Raw genomic sequence first — 18,508 nt, forward strand, 5'->3', positions numbered from 1 at the left:
ACACCCTTGTTGCCTCATTTTTGGACCAAGCCTTAGTCCTTCAAGCTTGCAGCTTCTGGTGGCCTGTCGGCCACCTTTTGAGGCTATCGGCCATCACTTTTAGGCTGCCGACCACCAGTTTCTTTTGCAGATATTTTATGCTAGCTGTTTGCACAGATGCATGCATCTGCACCCATGTGTAACGCTGGATATCCTTGTAGAGAAATCATGTTTTCTATATACAGGAAACCCCACTCTTATGTTTTAGGGTTAGAAAATTTTGAGGGATGGTTCACCCTTCTTGGTGCCTTGTTTAGGATTAGAACTTCCTTGCTATTGTTCAAATGTTTTTGGGCTATAAAACTTCTGTATTTTTGGGTTGAAACTTGCGTCCTAAGGCCATTAAAGGTTGAGGGGTGGTTCACCCTTCTTGGTGCCTTGTTTTGAAGGCCTTAGCCCTTGTGTTTCCCACCCTTTTACTATCTTTTTCCAAGCTTTTACACACTATTTTTCAGAGTTATTTTAGTTGTCAAAATCATGTTTTGAAGTTCAAAATTGGAGGGGATAGCCTCCCCTCCTTGTGCCTTGCTTACTAGCCTAGTTTGTGCCATGTTTTAGCATATTAATCTAGCTATTTTTAGCTCAATTTGAACACGTTTTAGGGTAATATTTTAGACTTTTTTTGCACGGTTTTAGGCTGTTAGTTGCATTTGAGCTTTGTTTTGTATGCTCATAGTGTAATAGTCCCCATGAGTTTGGTGTTCTAGGCCTTAGACACCATCTCCTTTGAGTTGATTGCATTTATTTATGCTTTTTTTCACTCATTTTCAGCACTAATAATCTCTGCAATCTCCCTCCTTTCTTGGCTTTTTGTTTTGTTTTGAAAGTGGTTCAAATAACTTGTTTGTTGAAAGCATGAGATTGAGGTGTCATGCTTAATGGTTTAATCCCTTAGGGCGTTCATTACCAATGGTATGATATCTCTTTCATGCCTAAAACAACTTTTGGTTTAAGCCCTCTTTCTATTAGAGGACTTAATCTCACTCTTTGGGACTCAATTGACTAAATGATGGAAAGGTAACTAAAATGAAGTAACTAAAACTTGGAATTAAAAGTAAACAAGATAATAATTTGGTTGTATTCAATCAAACGTTAATTGAACACATGAAAATTTGAACCATTTCATACTCATTAGTGATGAAATGATTCGAGCTTCCAAGGTCACCATTTCCCTTGATCATTCGCGAAAGGGAGGAGGTTTGTGTCTTGTTTTGCATTTATTGAACTTGCACACTTGGTTTCATAAGCCATCATGCAATGAAATTGCATCCATTGATGGTTTGTGAAACAAACTTGCTACTCCTTTGATTTGTTCATGAAAATGAGGGGTGAGTTGTGCAAACAAACCCTTGAAATATCCTATATATACTCTGTTTGTCCTCTGTTGGAGCAAGGAGAACTGGGGAGCGGTGGTCGGCAGGCCACTTTCCATGGCCGGTAGGTGGCCGCAGACCACCTTTGATGGGCAGCCGACCATCACTGGTGGTCGGCAACACTCATCACTGGCCGGCCGGCTACTGATGCAAAATTTACCCGTGTGTTCCTTTAGCATAGCAGAGTTATTCTGGAAGTGGGCAACAATGTGTGTGTTCTATTGCGCAACAGAGGCTCTCCGGAAGCAAAACAGTGGTCTTTTCCGGTGGAAACCGAGCATGCGCATGAACATCCCTCGTTTCCTCGAGGCATAGTAGTTAGTTGTTTAGTTTAATTACTTAATTCTTTTAATTGCACTTGCGTTGTAATTATTTAATTAGTTAGTTTAACTAGTTAACTTAATCAATTTGTTGTAATATTTAGTTGAGTAGCTTAGCTAGTTTATTCATTTCGTTTTGTAATAGTTAGCTTAATTACCTTAGCTTTAATTAGTTAGTTAATTAGCTACTTTATTCATTTCTCATTCGTGAGAGCGCAATGTTGTAATAACTTGTATGTCTTCCAACCCCACATCTTTCTCCTTTTTATTTAATAGCTTATAATGGTTAGTTTAGGGACATCATGTTTCAATTGGCATTCTTCATGCTTGCATCCATTTATATTGCATGCACCGAGGCTCGGTTCATCATTCTAACTGCATTGTTCGTTTAATACCTCTTTGAATACATGTTTAGACCGCATGTTATCAAAATTGTTCCATATGCCACGTTAAATAGTCGAGCCTAAGTAAATACATATCACATGTGTTGCATTAGTCATATTGCATAAAGTTAGGATCATGCATTTTTCTAACTCTTTTGTTTATTTTGGCTTGGAGTACTAGGTAAGCTTTTACTCGCTTTAGCATAATTGCATGAGTGTGCTTGTTGCCATGTCTAGCATGCTTACCATGAGGCTAATTGCTTAAATGATAAAACTGCTTGTATGCCTGTGGATGAAGGCTTATTGCTTGAATTGGAACAATTTGAGTGATGTTTATATGCGATTACTTTTTCAAGTGGTACATATTTCGAAACAATTTTCAAAACAAGCATAAACCGAATGTTCCAATTCTTGCAATTTAGTCTATACTTGTGTGTGTGTGTGTGTGCATCACATAGTAATGCTAGCCTAATAAACCAGAACAAGAGCATATAATGTACATAAGATTTATATCATGATTAGTAGAGGCCGATCTTTGATCGGGCAAGCGGGGGTGCTCAAATGCATTCATGACCTTCCCCACTCGTACCTAAGTTCCTAAGTTGAGATAATCTTGGTAATGACAAACACGTGTTCTTTGGCACGAGTCATGGGTTTCCTAAATTTTCAAAAAATATTTAGATGGCGACTCTGTATCTGGCAAAGCAGTCCATTTTTGGCATTTTTGATTTAAAATCAATTTTCCAAAAGATTTGTTAGATTTGGACTCTTTGGTGTTTATCAATTTCACATTGCACTTGTGAGATTAGATTCAAAACCACGAGAGTCTGAACTGTTGGGCTTATTTCGAACTTCCGAACGAAGGCGCGAAAAAGCCAAGCTACAGTTTCTAGTGACTCTGCTGGGGACTTTAGAGAACTTGACTTGAACTTCATGATATGAAATTTTATCTATACTTATATGTTTCTTTGAATTGCATTTGCATTGGTGTGTTTAAGTCACTATGTTTGCCATCTGCTATTCCTGGATAGTTTGCCGGAGGCTTGCCTGAAAAGATTGCCAAAAGGTTGACCGGTCGCAGGCTCTGCCACGATGGGAACACAACTCTTGCATCTGGACTACCGTTGTACCGTTTTACCTTCCTTTCACTTCTCGATGTTAGGTGTGAGAGGTATATTAGGTAGTCTTGCTAAGATAACCTTTTGACCATTTGGCCTAGTTGCATATTGAAAGCCATAAAAACTGTTCCAAACTAGGACAAGATGCTTACCCGAATACAGGATTGCGTGAAACCGCTTTGCTTGAATAGTGAACCCTAGTTCCAAACGAAACTAGGACAAGGTAACCCTACCCCCTCATAGGGGTGTTTTGGATCTTACTTAACTGGTATGTGCTTTATAGAAAAACTGTACAGGAACGTGCGCATCAATTGCAAGTTGGGTATCTGATTTGGTGTCAAAATTTAGTATTGAATGCAGTCCTTCAGCTTTGATTAAGTCTGTGTGTTGTTAACATCTGAGCTGAGGTGTTATGCGATTTCTTATTGCTGTTTTCTTTTTGCTTTATTTCTTTTTGCTAGGTAGTATAACATCATAGCTTCGGACAATTTGGATATTCCCCAAGTGCTCTGGACCCGTGTCAGGAGGCTTTACAGATCCAGAGATCTTGTTAGGAGACAACCTCTGTTTGCTTCGCTCCCACCGATTACTAGACGGAGAAAAGTTAGGCACAATTCACCAGTCCAACAATCACCTGCATCTAGTTAGGCTCAGTCTTCTGCATCTAGTCCAGTACGAGATCATTCGCCTATTCCGATGGCACAATATCTCCCAGTCAACATAGAGGACCTAATCCATCACCTTCAGCAAACAGTTGAAACCATGCAGCAAGGCGTTACTCGTCAGGCCAAGGTCACAACACATCAAGCAGAGGTAATAAACAGGCTGCAACAACAACAGCCACTGTCGGCGGCGGCTTCTGCATCTCATTAACCTCCTACGGGTATTCTAACACCCAGAGCTATAGTCCATACTGCTAATGCCCAGGCTGAGAATCAGGGCAACCCAGTAGAGCCAATCCCACGACAAGCATCCAAAGCGCCTATGTATCAGACTGAGGCTCCATTTGAGTTTGAGGTTGACCCGACTGTGCTTAAGGTCAATAAACTGGAGAAGCTCTTCAAAAGAGCACAGGGTGTGAACTTTATTCTCGACATAGAAGACAAGTATACCAACTCTGCGGTGGCATTGCTAGACCGGTTCAAAATGCCACACATCGATCAGTTCGAAGGCTCTAGAGACCCCATGGTTCATCTTCGGCTATTTTCAGACATCCTGCGGCCGATTAGCCTGACCAGATTGCAGAAGCTCTCACTCTTTGGCCGGACTATGTCAGGAATAACGGCTATTCGGTATGCGAAGCTAGAGGATTCTGTGAAGCAGAGTTTTGAGAAAATGGCTGAGGCCTTTGTTGCACAATACACTTACAACACACAAATCGAGGTCACAACTCGTGATCTCCACGCAACGCGCTAGGAGCCAAATGAGGGTTTTTTGAATTCGTGATGAGGTGGAGGGCCGAAGCTTCAATGATTACTACACGACCTTCAGAAAAAGATCAAATATGGATGGTAGTCCGCAATTTGCACAAGAAATTACTGCACAAAATGATCGTCCTACCTCTATTCACATTCACCGAGCTCCATGAGATGGGGGTTTAGATTGAAGACGCCATGAAACAAGGGTTGATCACTGATGAGAAAGAGCAAGCTAAGAAACTTTTTGTGCGCAGTTCTAATGCAACCACCAGTGGTAGCACAGCTGCGCAGCCGTCGAATGTGAGTGTTGTCACCACCACATAACCCCATAAACTTCAAACAACCCGGCCCGATCCCAAAGCACCTTTACCCCACTCTACATGCCTTTATCCCAAGCCATGAGGGTGTTGATCAAAAAATGGCACCTCAAGCCATTAGAGCCTCGCCTACTACCTGATCCTCTTCCACCAAAACACAACCCAGCTAAGTACTGTGCATTTCACCAGCAACATGGTCACAACACCGACCAATGCTTCAGGCTGCGTCATGAGATTCAAGACCTCATCGACAACAAGGTGATCGCACCACCCCAAAAGCCAAATGTAACTACCAACCCTCTCCCAGCCCACAATCAAGTTCTTGCACCTCACAATCTAAACCTAATCCATACACTGGCACTCCTCTACGACCCTAGCGTATATATCACCCCTTCCCACCTACCCAGACCGACAGTGTTCATCTCTAAAAACACAGACCTGTGCATGATGGACACGTCCATACTTCAACCTAAACCTGTGGTGGTGACAGTTGCAATAGAAAGGAGGTCGACCTTAAAGGAGAGTACGAGTTCGTTGCTTGAGTGCTCTGAGGACTTGTTTGAAGGGGAGTATGATCCATGCTACTACATTATGCCAATTGATCAAGCCAAGCCGGAAGTGGTGTTGCCAACTATAGTGGAGGTCAATGTGATCAGGGAGGATGGCCTAAGCCAAGGTTTGGATGATCTGGCGAAGCTTGAGGAGGACTTAGACAACCTACAGTTCTTCGACGAACAAGATCAAGGGGATGTGCAAATTGACTGGTTCGATTTGAATGGATCGACAGACAACTTTGGGCGGTTTAGTAATGAACCAGACAAGAATGATGAAATTGAAACAAAACCAGAAGAAAAGGAAGCAAGAATTGCTGCAGTGGCTGGAATGGGCGATGAAAAGGGAAATTACCAGAGAACACCAGTGTGAATGATTCAACTCAGGAATTGGGCACTGTGAGTACTGTGGACACAGAATAGGAAGCTGCATTAAAGCAGTTTAAACAAGAGAGGGTTAAAGACAACCAAAAAGCTGGAATGGCCCAGCAGCCTACGGGGGAAACTTGTGAGGTGAAAGTGATACAAACGGAGCCGAACAATTATTTGTCGGCTATCGGAGGGGTATGTGGGAGGATGATGATCTACTTCTGGCTCACACCGACGAGGACTAGAGTGGGTGTCTGCTAGACAATACATGGTACGCTGAAGAGATAGACCACATGACAAAAAGTGGGCGGTATTTCAAGCTACCGCACTTAGACCAAGCTGAGGCCTCTGGGAAAGATAAAGGGGTCGAAAAACAGAAAGAGAAGCAGTTAGAGGAAGAGGTAGTGTTGAAGCAACTAAAGAAAATCTAAGCCAACATTTTGATATAGGATCTTCTTATGGCCTCCCGAGGACATCGACAGGTTGTATTATCAGCAATGGACAAAGCCAAACTGTCCATTGACACTACCCCTAAGCAACTTGTGGGACTAGTCTTCCCAGGTGGTGTCGTGCCAACCCTAACCTTTTCTGATAAAGAACTGCCGTCGGAAGGCTCAGCTCACAACAAATCCCTGTACATATCTGTTGAGTGCAGAGAAAAATGGGTGCCAGTGGTGTTGGTCGACATCGGGTCAGTTATCAACTTCTGTCCTTCTCGCACAGCTTATGCGACAGGCCTTAGACTAGTAGATTTCGTACCTACAGTCCAAGTGATTTGGGCATATGATAATACCAGCAGGGAGGTAATGGGCACGGTACAAATCCGAGTTCAGGTGGGCCCAGCACAGTAGGATGTCGAATTCCATGTCCTGGATGTCCCGGCCACCTTCAACTTACTGCTAGGAAGACCTTGGTTGTATCTGGTGAAAGCAGTCTCCTCTACTCTCTACCAAATGTTGAAATACCCTCATGGAAAAGGAGTGGTGATTGTTTTCAAAAATTCGTCTATCCATCCCCCGCCAGAGGTAACAACACCGGTGTTGGAGATCGTTCATGGCGAGGAGGATGTTTTCCTCTCAGGGTTTACACTGGCTGAAGCCCGAGTAGGGCAAACCATCTTGGCAGCTGATGAAGGCATGTATGTCAGTGCCCAATCAATCTATTTCATGAAAAAGTTACAACATATGCCAGGAATGGGGCTTAGAAGAAGTGGCCGGAAAGTTGTCACAGCATTGGCCGATGTGCTGCATAATTTGTTCACCTTTGGTCTGGGATATGTGCCCACCAAAGAGAATTGGGTCAGGAAAAGGGAAGAGATGATAGGAAGAGCCAGAGCCAAGTAGGCTGGGAAACACTATAAGCTTGTTCACAGGCCGATCCGAGGAACGTTGAATAGCCACTTTGTTTGGGAGAGTGAAGACTTGCCTTTTTGTAGCTTTCCCGAGCCCTAGATGAATTCTGCGAAGTAGTGTGTCCCCGGCTTTTTGACCTGCAGCTGCAAGAAAGTGATGCCGAGGAAAAGGATAAGCCAAGTACTGAAGTAGAGCAGATCATGGAAAGTGACTCGAACAACAGCGAGCTTAGAGTTGGAGCAGCACTGGCATGTCTCCTTTCAGATCCTCTGGCCAACTGAGAGAGCTTGGGGGATAACCTTACCATCTCCATGATCGGGGACCAACTGGGTGTGAACCCATCCAGCAGTATTTTGGATGCATCTGAGGCACCTTCTCTTGTCTGGCAGCTAGATGAGGGCTACTTGTCTAGTTCTGAGTCAGGTGATGAACCAGAATCTGATTCCATAGAGTCTGTGGAGTCGAAATCAGATTCTGATTCTTCTGAGTCTGAGTCCGGTATTCCTAGGGGTGATAACCTAGGTGCCAAGGACATGTCTGGGTCCTCTTTTTCTTTTGCTTTTGAGTCAGTTATAACAAAAGAGCTGGATGAGCTGGATCTTATGAATAAGAATGCCGCTGCTAATTCTGAGTATTTCTTTGTGTCATTTGTTTATTGCATTGACCAAGATTTTTAGAATTTTAATGAAAATGAAGAGGGAGGAATTTCTCTGGTTTTGAAAAACTTGATTAATCGAGAGGTGGAGAGGTTTGCAAAACCCTACACTAATGAAATCATTGCTATTAATGTGGGTACTGAGAAGGATCCGCATCTAGTCCAGATTGGGTCCACGTTGTCTTTGGAGGAGTGCGGGCGCTTAGTAGCTTTATTAAAAGATTTCAAAGATGTTTTTGCGTGGTCCTATAAAGACATGCCTGGAATCGATCCTGAGACTGTACAGCATCGGATCCCTCTTGACCCCGAGGCTCGACCCGTCAAGCAGAAGTTGCGCAAAATCCGTCCAGATTGGGCATTGAAAATCAAGGAGGAGGTCACTAACCAGATCGAAGTAGGTTTCTTGTTAGTATCTGAATATCCGACTTGGTTGGCCAACATCGTCCCAGTGCCGAAAAAGGATGGTAGAATCCGGGTGTGTGTGGACTTCCGAGATTTGAACAGAGCCAGTCCGAAGGATGACTTTCCTCTACCGCACATCGATGAATTAGTGGACTTCACCGTGGGCCACGCATTGCTATCCTTCATGGATGGATTTTCTGGGTATAACCAAATTTTGATAGTGCTCGAGGACATAGAGAAAACTGTATTTACTATGCCGTTGGGAACCTACTGCTATCGAGTTATGCCGTTTGGGCTAAAGAATGCTGGGGCTACTTATCAAAAGGCTGTAATGGGAACAGAATTGAGGTTCGGTACTGCATTCCACCCACAGACAGATGGGCAATCGGAACGAACAATACAGACTTTGGAAGATATGCTTCGAATGTGTGCTTTGGATTTTCAAGGGAGTTGGGAAGACTATTTGCCACTTGCAGAATTTGCTTATAATAACAGCTTCCACTCCAGCATCGGTATGGCACCATACGAGGCTTTGTACGGTAGGAGGTATAGATCACCTATTTGTTGGACAGAGGTCGGGGATAGAGCTTTGCTTGGGCCTGAAATTGTGCAAGACACTTCTAAGAAAATCAAGACTATCTGTCAAAGGCTCAATACAGCTCAGGACCAACAAAAGAACTATGCGGATGTTCGAAGAAGACCTCTCGAGTATGAGGTCGGTGACCATGTGTTCATTCGTGTGTCTCCAATGAAAGGCCAAGTCAGGTTTGGAAAGAAGGGCAAGTTGTCGCCCCGTTACATTAGACCATTTCAGATTTTGGAAATGCTTGGTCCAGTTGCCTATAGAGTTGCTTTGCCACCGGGATTTGAGCAAATACATAATGTGTTCCATGTGTCGATGTTGAGGGGTTACCTCCGAGACCCGTTTCATGTGATTGATTATCACCGGGTAGCAATTGATGAGAATATGGAATACGCTGAATGGCCCGAGCGAATCGTTGATCGGCAAGTGAAACAATTAAGAAGCAAGTCCATTCCAATGGTGAAAGTGGAATGGAGAGAACACTATGGGACGGATGTCACGTGGGAAAAAGAGGAGGAAATGCGACTACGCTATCCACATTTGTTTCCTGACGAAGGTAAATTAAGTTTGGAGGACCAAACTTCCTGAAGGACGGAAGACTGTGATACCCCTGTTCCGTAATATGTTAATTGGTCCTTAATATGAATGTGATTATGTGTTTTGACATGATTGTGTGCACCATTACGTGAAAATATGTGGTTTTGAATTTCTATCTGTTCACCGTAGGAATATCTATTTGATTATCTGCTTTGGAAATTAAATTGAAGGACTTATCGGCCACAGAACCCAAAATTGATTACGTCATTATGATTAGCATAATTTTTAGAGCCTACGGTGAAATTTAATTGAAAATTGATTCGGTTCAGATTAAATTGATTTATTTAATGGCTTTGTGCTCAAATTGTTAATATTTGTAATTTTGGTTAGTGGGATTTGTTGTGTAAGAGCACTACACCTCTCTTTCCCTCTTGTATCTTCACTTGGGCTGATCAACCTCTAAGAAAAAGAGAGGGGCCGGCTGTTAGAGAGAGAGAGGGAGAGAATTGTGTAATCTTTGACTCAAGCTTGGGAATTTGAAGTCTAATTCAAGAATTAACCAGAGATTGGGCTTCTAAGTAAGCATTGATTCTTGAATTCATGAGTTTAAGGTGTAATCTTGTGTGTTCAAAGTTAATTAATGGTGAAGAGCATGTTTTGAATTTGTTTTGTTGAATTGGAAGACCATATATGCATGCATGTATGTAATTGGTTGGAATTTGCATAATTGAGCTTGAATTACATGATTCATGTTGCAATTTGGTTGAAATCCATTTAAATTTGTAATTGAAGCTCATGTATAATCACCATTGGTATCATTTGAGTTGAGAATGGGAGCTAGACGTCACATGCATGTACAATCTATGAAGATAAGAGCTTTGAATGCATAAAAGTGTATGTTAGAATTGAATTTGGTGTCGATTGAGCCATGCATGTGTTAAATCTTTGAAATTGAGCTCCATGATGATGTGTTTTGGTGTTTATACCATGTTAGTACAAGTATGTGTGGAATTGGAGCTATAAAATGCATGAATTATTAGTTGAAAGTCGAAATGAAACTCAAGAACACAATCTGGGATTTCCAGAATTTTGATGTCCGCTCGAGCGGGGTAAATGCCGCTCGAGCGGGAAATACGTGCTCCCAGTACTTTTTACAGACTTGGTGTCCGCTCGAGCGGGGTAATTCACGCTCGAGCGGGGGGAGCTATTTAGACAGGCCTTTCGCTCGAGCGCCCTAATTCACGCTCGAGCGTATTTTTGATGCAACCAGTACTTTTGCAGGCCTTACGGGTCCGCTCGAGCGGGTAAGTCCATGCTCGAGCGAGGATCCTATTTTCTGAAATTTTGTTTACGCGTTCTGTGTTTCGTTTTTCGTCCTCTTTCACTTCTAATCCCTCTTAGACATACTTTGAGCATTGTAATTAAATTAAAGAGATAAGAATGAAGCCTAAAGAGGAAAATGTGAATTAAAGAACGGATTAAATTAATTGTGACCCGTATGTGTTATGTGCTGTGTAGGGTCAAGCTCCAGGGTAAATCCACAAGCCGATCACTGTGAGTAATATCTGAAATACATATTGTTGTCCAATTGCTTACTTCTATGTAAGTTTTGTAAAGTTCATTAATTTTAAATGGTGGACAAAGTTTGAAAGGCTTAAATGCCAGTCTGATATGACAAGTTTGAAAGGCTACAAAGCCAGTTTGACATAACAAGTTTGAAGGGTTTAAATGCCAGTTTATTATGACAAGTTTGAGAGGCTTAAATGCCAGTTTGACATAACAAGTTTAAGAGACTTAAATGCCAGTTTGACATAACAAGTTTGAAAGACTTAAATGCCAGTTTGATATGACAAGTTTGAAAGGCTTAAATGCCAATTTGATATGACAAGTTTAGAAGGGCCGAAAGGCCAGTCTGATACGAAAGTTTGATAAGGCCAAAAAGGCCAGTCTGATATAAACGTTCGAAAAGGGCCAAAGGCCAGTTTGACATGAATGAATTGGGCCAAAGGTCGTATGTTGTATAATGTTCCAATGTATTTTCTTTATTTGATATTATTCACTGGGCTTCCACTCACGCTCATTCATGTGTTTGTGGGTGAGCCAAGAGAGGTCCAGACCCAACCCCAGTGAAGTCTGTACGGCACAACCTAGTTTTGGAAAGTCAACCTATGTGTCTCACGCATGAGACTCGCCTTCGCCTTTGTTATTTTGTTTTATGTTGTCACGTTGGCGGAGCCTATGTATATGTCTGTATATAGTTCATGGGTTGACTTAGTTTTGGATGATCCTGTTTGTACAGAACTTTTTGATACTTTAATTCTGTTGTGAGTTATTAATGTTTATACGTATGACTTGTTTGACGTGCCATGTAAGCACAGCTGTAAGGACAAAGTTTTTTTTTAATTTGCTTCAGTTGGGCCCCCATTAACTCTGTTAAAATACGTTTGGTTTGGTTTGAGGTCGTAGGTAATCTCACGATTACTGGCCAGTTATGTCCTCAACCCACGGGGGCGGGTTCGGGTCATGACAGAGTGGTATCAGAGCACGAGTTAATAACTCACACACTTGTCCAAAAGTGCAATAAGTGTCTAGAAAAGATGCATGATGCATTCATAAGTATGAATTTGAAAGCATTGAGAATGTGCTTAACTATTTTAATACGAACAACTATGTGTTATAATTTGTGATTTACTTGCATTACAATTAATTGAATATGTATGCTTTTATTATATGCATATTTGTGAACTTTTCTATAAACTATAATGCAAGTTTAATCAGATGGTGAGGACAAGGGGTGATGAGATAGAAGAGTCTACTACCACCAGACTGGATAGAATGGAGAGACTGATTCAGGAAATGGCAGAGTCATTGAGGCAACAACAAGAATGGCAACAACAGTGGCAGCAGCCACGTCCTCCACCTCTGCCTCCGGCACCTCTTGTGCCAGATAATCAGAATGATGACCGAATCATAGCCCTCACTAAAGAGTTCAAGAAAATGAAACCATCACAATTCCATGGCGGACTAGATCCTTTGAAAGCTGAAGCTTGGGTTCTCAGGATCAAAAAACTATTTGAAGTGTTCCCGTGTTCGGAGACACAGAAAATGCTTCTAGCCACCTTTATGCTAGAGGACGAAGCAAGAAGATGATGGATGTTAATGCGTGAGAGTTACAAAGACGCTGACTGGGCAAAATTTCTGGAAATTTTCTACGACAAGTACTTTCCGCAGTGTGTTCGGGATAGGAAAATGACAGAATTTATGGAATTAAAGCAAGACAGTATGACAGTGGCTGATTATGAGGCCAAATTCTCTAAATTGGCTAGGTTTGCGCCACATGTGATTGATACAGACTATAAGAAGGCGAAACATTTTGAAGGTGGGCTTTGAAGTGACATCCTTGAAAGAGTGAATGTCTTAAAGCTAGAAACCTACATTGGAGTGCTAGACAGGGCCATCATATCAGAGGCCAACATAGCTAAACAAACCAAGCCAACAACAGAATGGAAAGGTAACAAAAGGCAAGGCTTCTTTTCAACGAAGAAGTTTCTGAAAATGCAAAACACGGGATCCTCAAATACCTCGAATTCTTCCCAAGACACATATCCCATGTGCAACATTTGCAGCAAAAGGCACCGTGGGGTTTGTTACCGTGTGTCAAGGGCCTGTTTCAAGTGTGGTAAACAAGGGCACATGGCCCGAGATTGTTATCAAAATAGAGGAAAGAAAGCTGCTAGTTCCACTGCATCGATCCCAAAGCCAGGAAACACTTTGAGATCCGCTACCACTGGGGATACCGTGAGACAGGGGAGAGTTTTTGCACTTGTTCCGGGCGATACACAGAATGCCAACGCAGTTGTCTCAGGTACTATTTCTATATGTAATCAGGATGCTTTTGTGTTAATTGACTCTGGATCCACACACTCTTTTGTGACATATGCATTTGCATCTAGACTGAATAGACCCTTAGAATTACTGCCATATCTGATATATGTGTCTGCTCCATCTAGGGAATCTGTGTTGTGTGAATCTATATACCGATTTTGTGAGATGTGTGTTGAGGATGCTATCCTATATGTAGATTTGCTACCCTTGAACTTTAGACATTTTGACGTAATTTTGGGCATGGATTGGTTAACCAAATATTGTGCCACCATAGATTGTGTGACAAAATGGGTTGTGTTTAGACCACCAGAACAAAATGAGATTGTGTTTGTGGGAAATGGGGTAGTGCCTCCACCTTATTTGATATCTGCAATAAAAGCATGTAAACTAATCAGGAAAGGGTGCCAGGGTTATTTATGCTATGTGTTGACTGAACAATCTGTGAATGTTGAATTGAATGATATCCCAATTGTTAGAGAAGTTCCGAATGTGTTTACAAATGAAGTGCCAGGGGAATTGGTAGACAAGGAGATAGAATTTACAATTGAGACTATGCCAAGCACCCAACCTATTTCTAAAGCTCCCTACAGAATGGCTACTGCCGAAATGAAAGAATTGAAAGAACAGTTGCAAGACCTGCTTGACAAGGGGTTTATCCGACCTAGCACTTCGCCTTGGGGTGCACCAGTATTATTTGTGGAAAAGAAGGATGGAACTTTGTGTTTGTGCATCGATTACCGGGAACTGAATAAGGTAACGATAAAGAACAAGTACCCCCTACCCCGTATTGATGATTTATTTGACCAGTTGCAGGGATCACAGGTGTTTTCCAAGATTGATTTGAGGTCCGGGTACCATCAGTTGAAAGTAAAGGTGGAAGATGTTGAGAAAACAGCGTTTAGAACAAGGTATGGTCATTTTGAGTTTCTTGTTATGCCATTTGGAGTGACTAATGCTCCGGCAGCATTTATGGACTTAATGAACCGTATTTTTAAGACCTACCTTGATGAATTTGTCATAGTCTTTATTGATGACATTTTGATATACTCTAAAGATAGATTTGAACATGAACAGCATTTGAGAACTGTCTTGCAAATACTTAGGGAAAGGAAATTGTTTGCTAAACTAAAGAAATGTGAGTTTTGGTTAGATGAAGTTATTTTCTTAGGGCATGTGATCAACTGAGAAGGGATTTCAGTGGACCCACAGAAAATAGAGGCAATTATGAATTGGCCTACACCGACCAATGTAACAGAAGTTCGCAGTTTTATGGGTTTAGCTAGGTACTACAGGAGGTTTGTAAAGGATTTTTCAAAAATAGTTGTGCCTCTTACCCAACTGACACGCAAAGGGCAACCTTTTGAGTGGAACGATGAAAGAGAAATAGTCTTTCATGAATTGAAAACAAGATTGACCACCGCACCGATTTTGACACTACCTTTAGGTACAAAAAATTTTGTGATTTTTAATGATGCATCTTATAAAGGTTTGGGTTGTGTGTTAATGCAGAACAGAAAGGTTATTGCTTACGCCTCCCGACAATTAAGACTGCACAAGAAAAACTACCCAACACATGACTTAGAATTGGCCGCAGTTGTTTTTGCTTTGAAAATCTGGCGGCATTATTTGTATGGGGCAAAGTGTGAAGTCTACACAGATCACAAGAGCCTGAAATACTTCTTTACACAAAAAGAGCTGAATATGCGACAGAGGAGATGGCTTGAGCTGATAAAAGACTATGATCGTGAGATTCAGTACCACCCTGGGAAAGGCAATACAGTTACTGATGCCTTGAACAGAAAATCAACAGGAAGTGTGGCTTGGTTGCTTACTGAACAGAAGGAGATTCTGCAAGATTTTGAGAAATCTGAAATTGAAGTAGTGATGTGTGAACAGGGCGGATTGATAGTCTCTATCTCAGCTGAACCAGCAATCATTGAAGAAATTAAACAGAAACAGAACGATGATGAATTCCTCAAGAGAGTGATTGATGAATTAGAGACAAGTCTGAAAGGAGAGTTCAGCATTGAGAACGAAGTGTTGAGGTTTTGGAACAGAATATGTGTCCCAGATATTTCAGAACTAAAGAAGAGGGTTTTAGATGAAGCCCACAGATCCGTATTTGCTATGCATCCGGGTAACAATAAAATGTATCGGGATTTGAAACAAACCTATTGGTGGCCTAAAATGAAGAAAGAAATTGCAAAATATGTGTCCAAGTGTCTCCAAGGTCAGCAAGTCAAGGCTGAACATCAAAAACTAGGCGGTCTACTGCAACCTCTCCCTATTCTTGAATGGAAGTGGGAGCATGTGACTATGGATTTCGTTGTTGGCCTACCTCAAACTTCGTGAGGTATGGATTCTATTTGGGTTGTAGTTGATAGACTAACTAAATCTGCACATTTTCTGCCAGTTAGAACCACGTTTAATGCTTATAGATTGGCTACTATTTATGTTGATGAGATTGTCCGTTTACACGGAGTTCCGGTATCCATTGTGTCGGATAGAGATCCGAAATTTGTGTCTAGATTGTGGAAGAGTTTGTAGGAAGCTATGGGAACAGAATTGAGGTTCAGTACTGCATTCCACCCACAGACAGATGGGCAATCAGAACGAACAATACAGACTTTGGAAGATATGCTTCGGATGTGTGCTTTGGATTTTCAAGGGAGTTGGGAAGACTATTTGCCACTTGCAGAATTTGCTTATAATAACAGCTTCCACTCCAGTATCGGTATGGCACCATACGAGGCTTTGTATGGTAGGAGGTGCAGATCACCTATTTGTTGGACAGAGGTCGAGGATAGAGCTTTGCTTGGGCCTGAAATTGTGCAAGACACTTCTGAGAAAATCAAGACTATTCGTCAAAGGCTCAAGACAGCTCAAGACCGACAAAAGAACTATGCGGATATTCGAAGAAAACCTCTCGAGTATGAGGTCGGTAACCATGTGTTCATTCGTGTGTCTCCAATGAAAGGCCAAGTCAGGTTTGGAAAGAAGGGCAAGTTGTCGCCCCGTTACATTGGGCCGTTTTAGATTTTGGAAAGGCTTGGTCCAGTTGCCTATACAGTTGCTTTGCCGCCGGGATTTGAGCAAATACATAATGTGTTCCACGTGTCGATGTTGAGGGGTTACCTCCGAGACCCGTTTCATGTGATTGATTATCACCGGGTAGCTATTGATGAGAATATGGAATACACTGAATGGCCCGAGCGAATCGTTGATCGGCAAGTGAAACAATTGAGAAGCAAGTCCATCCCAATGGTGAAAGTGGAATGGAAAGAACACTATGGGACGGATGTCACGTGGGAAAAAGAGAAGGAAATGGGACTACGCTATCCACATTTGTTTCCTGACGAAGGTAAATTAAGTTTCGAGGACCAAACTTCCTGAAGGAGGGAAGACTGTGATACCCCTGTTCCGTAATATGTTAATTGATCCTTAATATGAATGTGATTATGTGTTTTGACATGATTGTGTGCACCATTATGTGAAAATATGTGGTTTTGAATTTCTATCTGTTCACTGTAGGAATATCTATTTGATTATCTGCTTTGGAAATTAAATTGAAGGCCTTATCGGCCACAGAACCCGAAATTGATTGCGCCATTATGATTAGCGTAATTTTTAGAGCCTACGGTGAAATTTAATTGAAAATTGATTCGGGTCAGATTAAATTGATTTATTTAATGGCCTTGTGCTCAAATTGTTAATATTTGTAATTTTGGTTAGTGGGATTTGTTGTGTAAGAGCACTACACCTCTCTTTCCCTCTTGTATCTTCACTTGGGCTGATCAACCTCTAAGAAAGAGAGAGGGGCCGGCTGTTAGAGAGAGAGAGTGAGAGAATTGTGTAATCTTTGACACAAGCTTGGGAATTTGAAGTCTAGTTCAAGAATTAACCATAGATTGGGCTTCTAGGTAAGCATTGATTCTTGAATTCATGAGTTTAAGGTGTAATCTTGTGTGTTCAAAGTTAATTAATGGTCAAGAGCATGTTTTGAATTTGTTTTGTTGAATTGGAAGACCATATATGCATGCATGTATGTAATTGGTTGGAATTTGCATAATTGAGCTTGAATTACATGATTCATGTTGCAATTTGGTTGAAATCCATGTAAATTTGTAATTGAAGCTCATGTATAATCACCATTGGTATCATCTGAGTTGAGAATGGGAGCTAGACGTCACATGCATGTACAATCTATGATGATAAGAGCTTTGTATGCATAAAAGTGTATGTTAGAATTGAGTTTGGTGTCAATTGAGCCATGCATGTGTTAAATCTTTGAAATTGAGCTCCATGATGACGTGTTTTGGTGTTTATACCATGTTAGTACAAGTATGTGTGGAATTGGAGCTATAAAATGCATGAATTGTTAGTTGAAAGTCGAAATGAAACTCAAGAACACAATCTGGGATTTCCAGAATTTTGATGTCCGCTCGAGCTTGGTAACTGCCGCTCGAGCGGGAAATACGTGCTCCCAGTACTTTTTGCAGACTTGGTGTCCGCTCGAGCGGGGGGAGCTATATAGACAGGCCTTTCGCTCGAGCGTCCTAATTCACGCTCGAGCGTATTTTTGATGCAACCAGTACTTTTGCAGGCCTTACGGGTCCGCGCTCGAGCGGGTAAGTCCACGCTCGAGCGGGGACCATATTTTCTGAAATTTTGTTTACGCGTTCTGTGTTTCGTTTTCCGTCCTCTTTCACTTCTAATCCCTCTTAGACATACTTTGAGCATTGTAATTGAATTAAAGAGATAAGAATGAAGCCTAAAGAGGAAAATGTGAATTAAAGAACGAATTAAATTAATTGTAACCCATATGTGTTATGTGCTGTGTAGGGTCAAGCTCCAGGGTAAATCCACAAGCCGATCACTGTGAGTAATATCTGAAATACATATTGTTGTCCAATTGCTTACTTCTATGTAAGTTTTGTAAAGTTCATTAATTTTGAATGGTGGACAAAGTTTGAAAGGCTTAAATGCCAGTCTGATATGACAAGTTTGAAAGGCTTAAATGCCAGTTTGACATAACAAGTTTGAAGGGCTTAAATGCCAATTTATTATGACAAGTTTGAGAGGCTTAAATGCCAGTTTGACATAACAAGTTTAAGATGCTTAAATACCAGTTTGACATAACAAGTTTGAAAGGCTTAAATGCCAGTTTGATATGACAAGTTTGAAAGGCTTAAATGCCAGTTTGATA

The sequence above is a fragment of the Camellia sinensis genome, unplaced genomic scaffold, assembly GCF_055761805.1.
Source record: "Camellia sinensis isolate YWXY unplaced genomic scaffold, ASM5576180v1 Unanchor1, whole genome shotgun sequence".
Classification (NCBI taxonomy): Eukaryota; Viridiplantae; Streptophyta; class Magnoliopsida; order Ericales; family Theaceae; genus Camellia; species Camellia sinensis.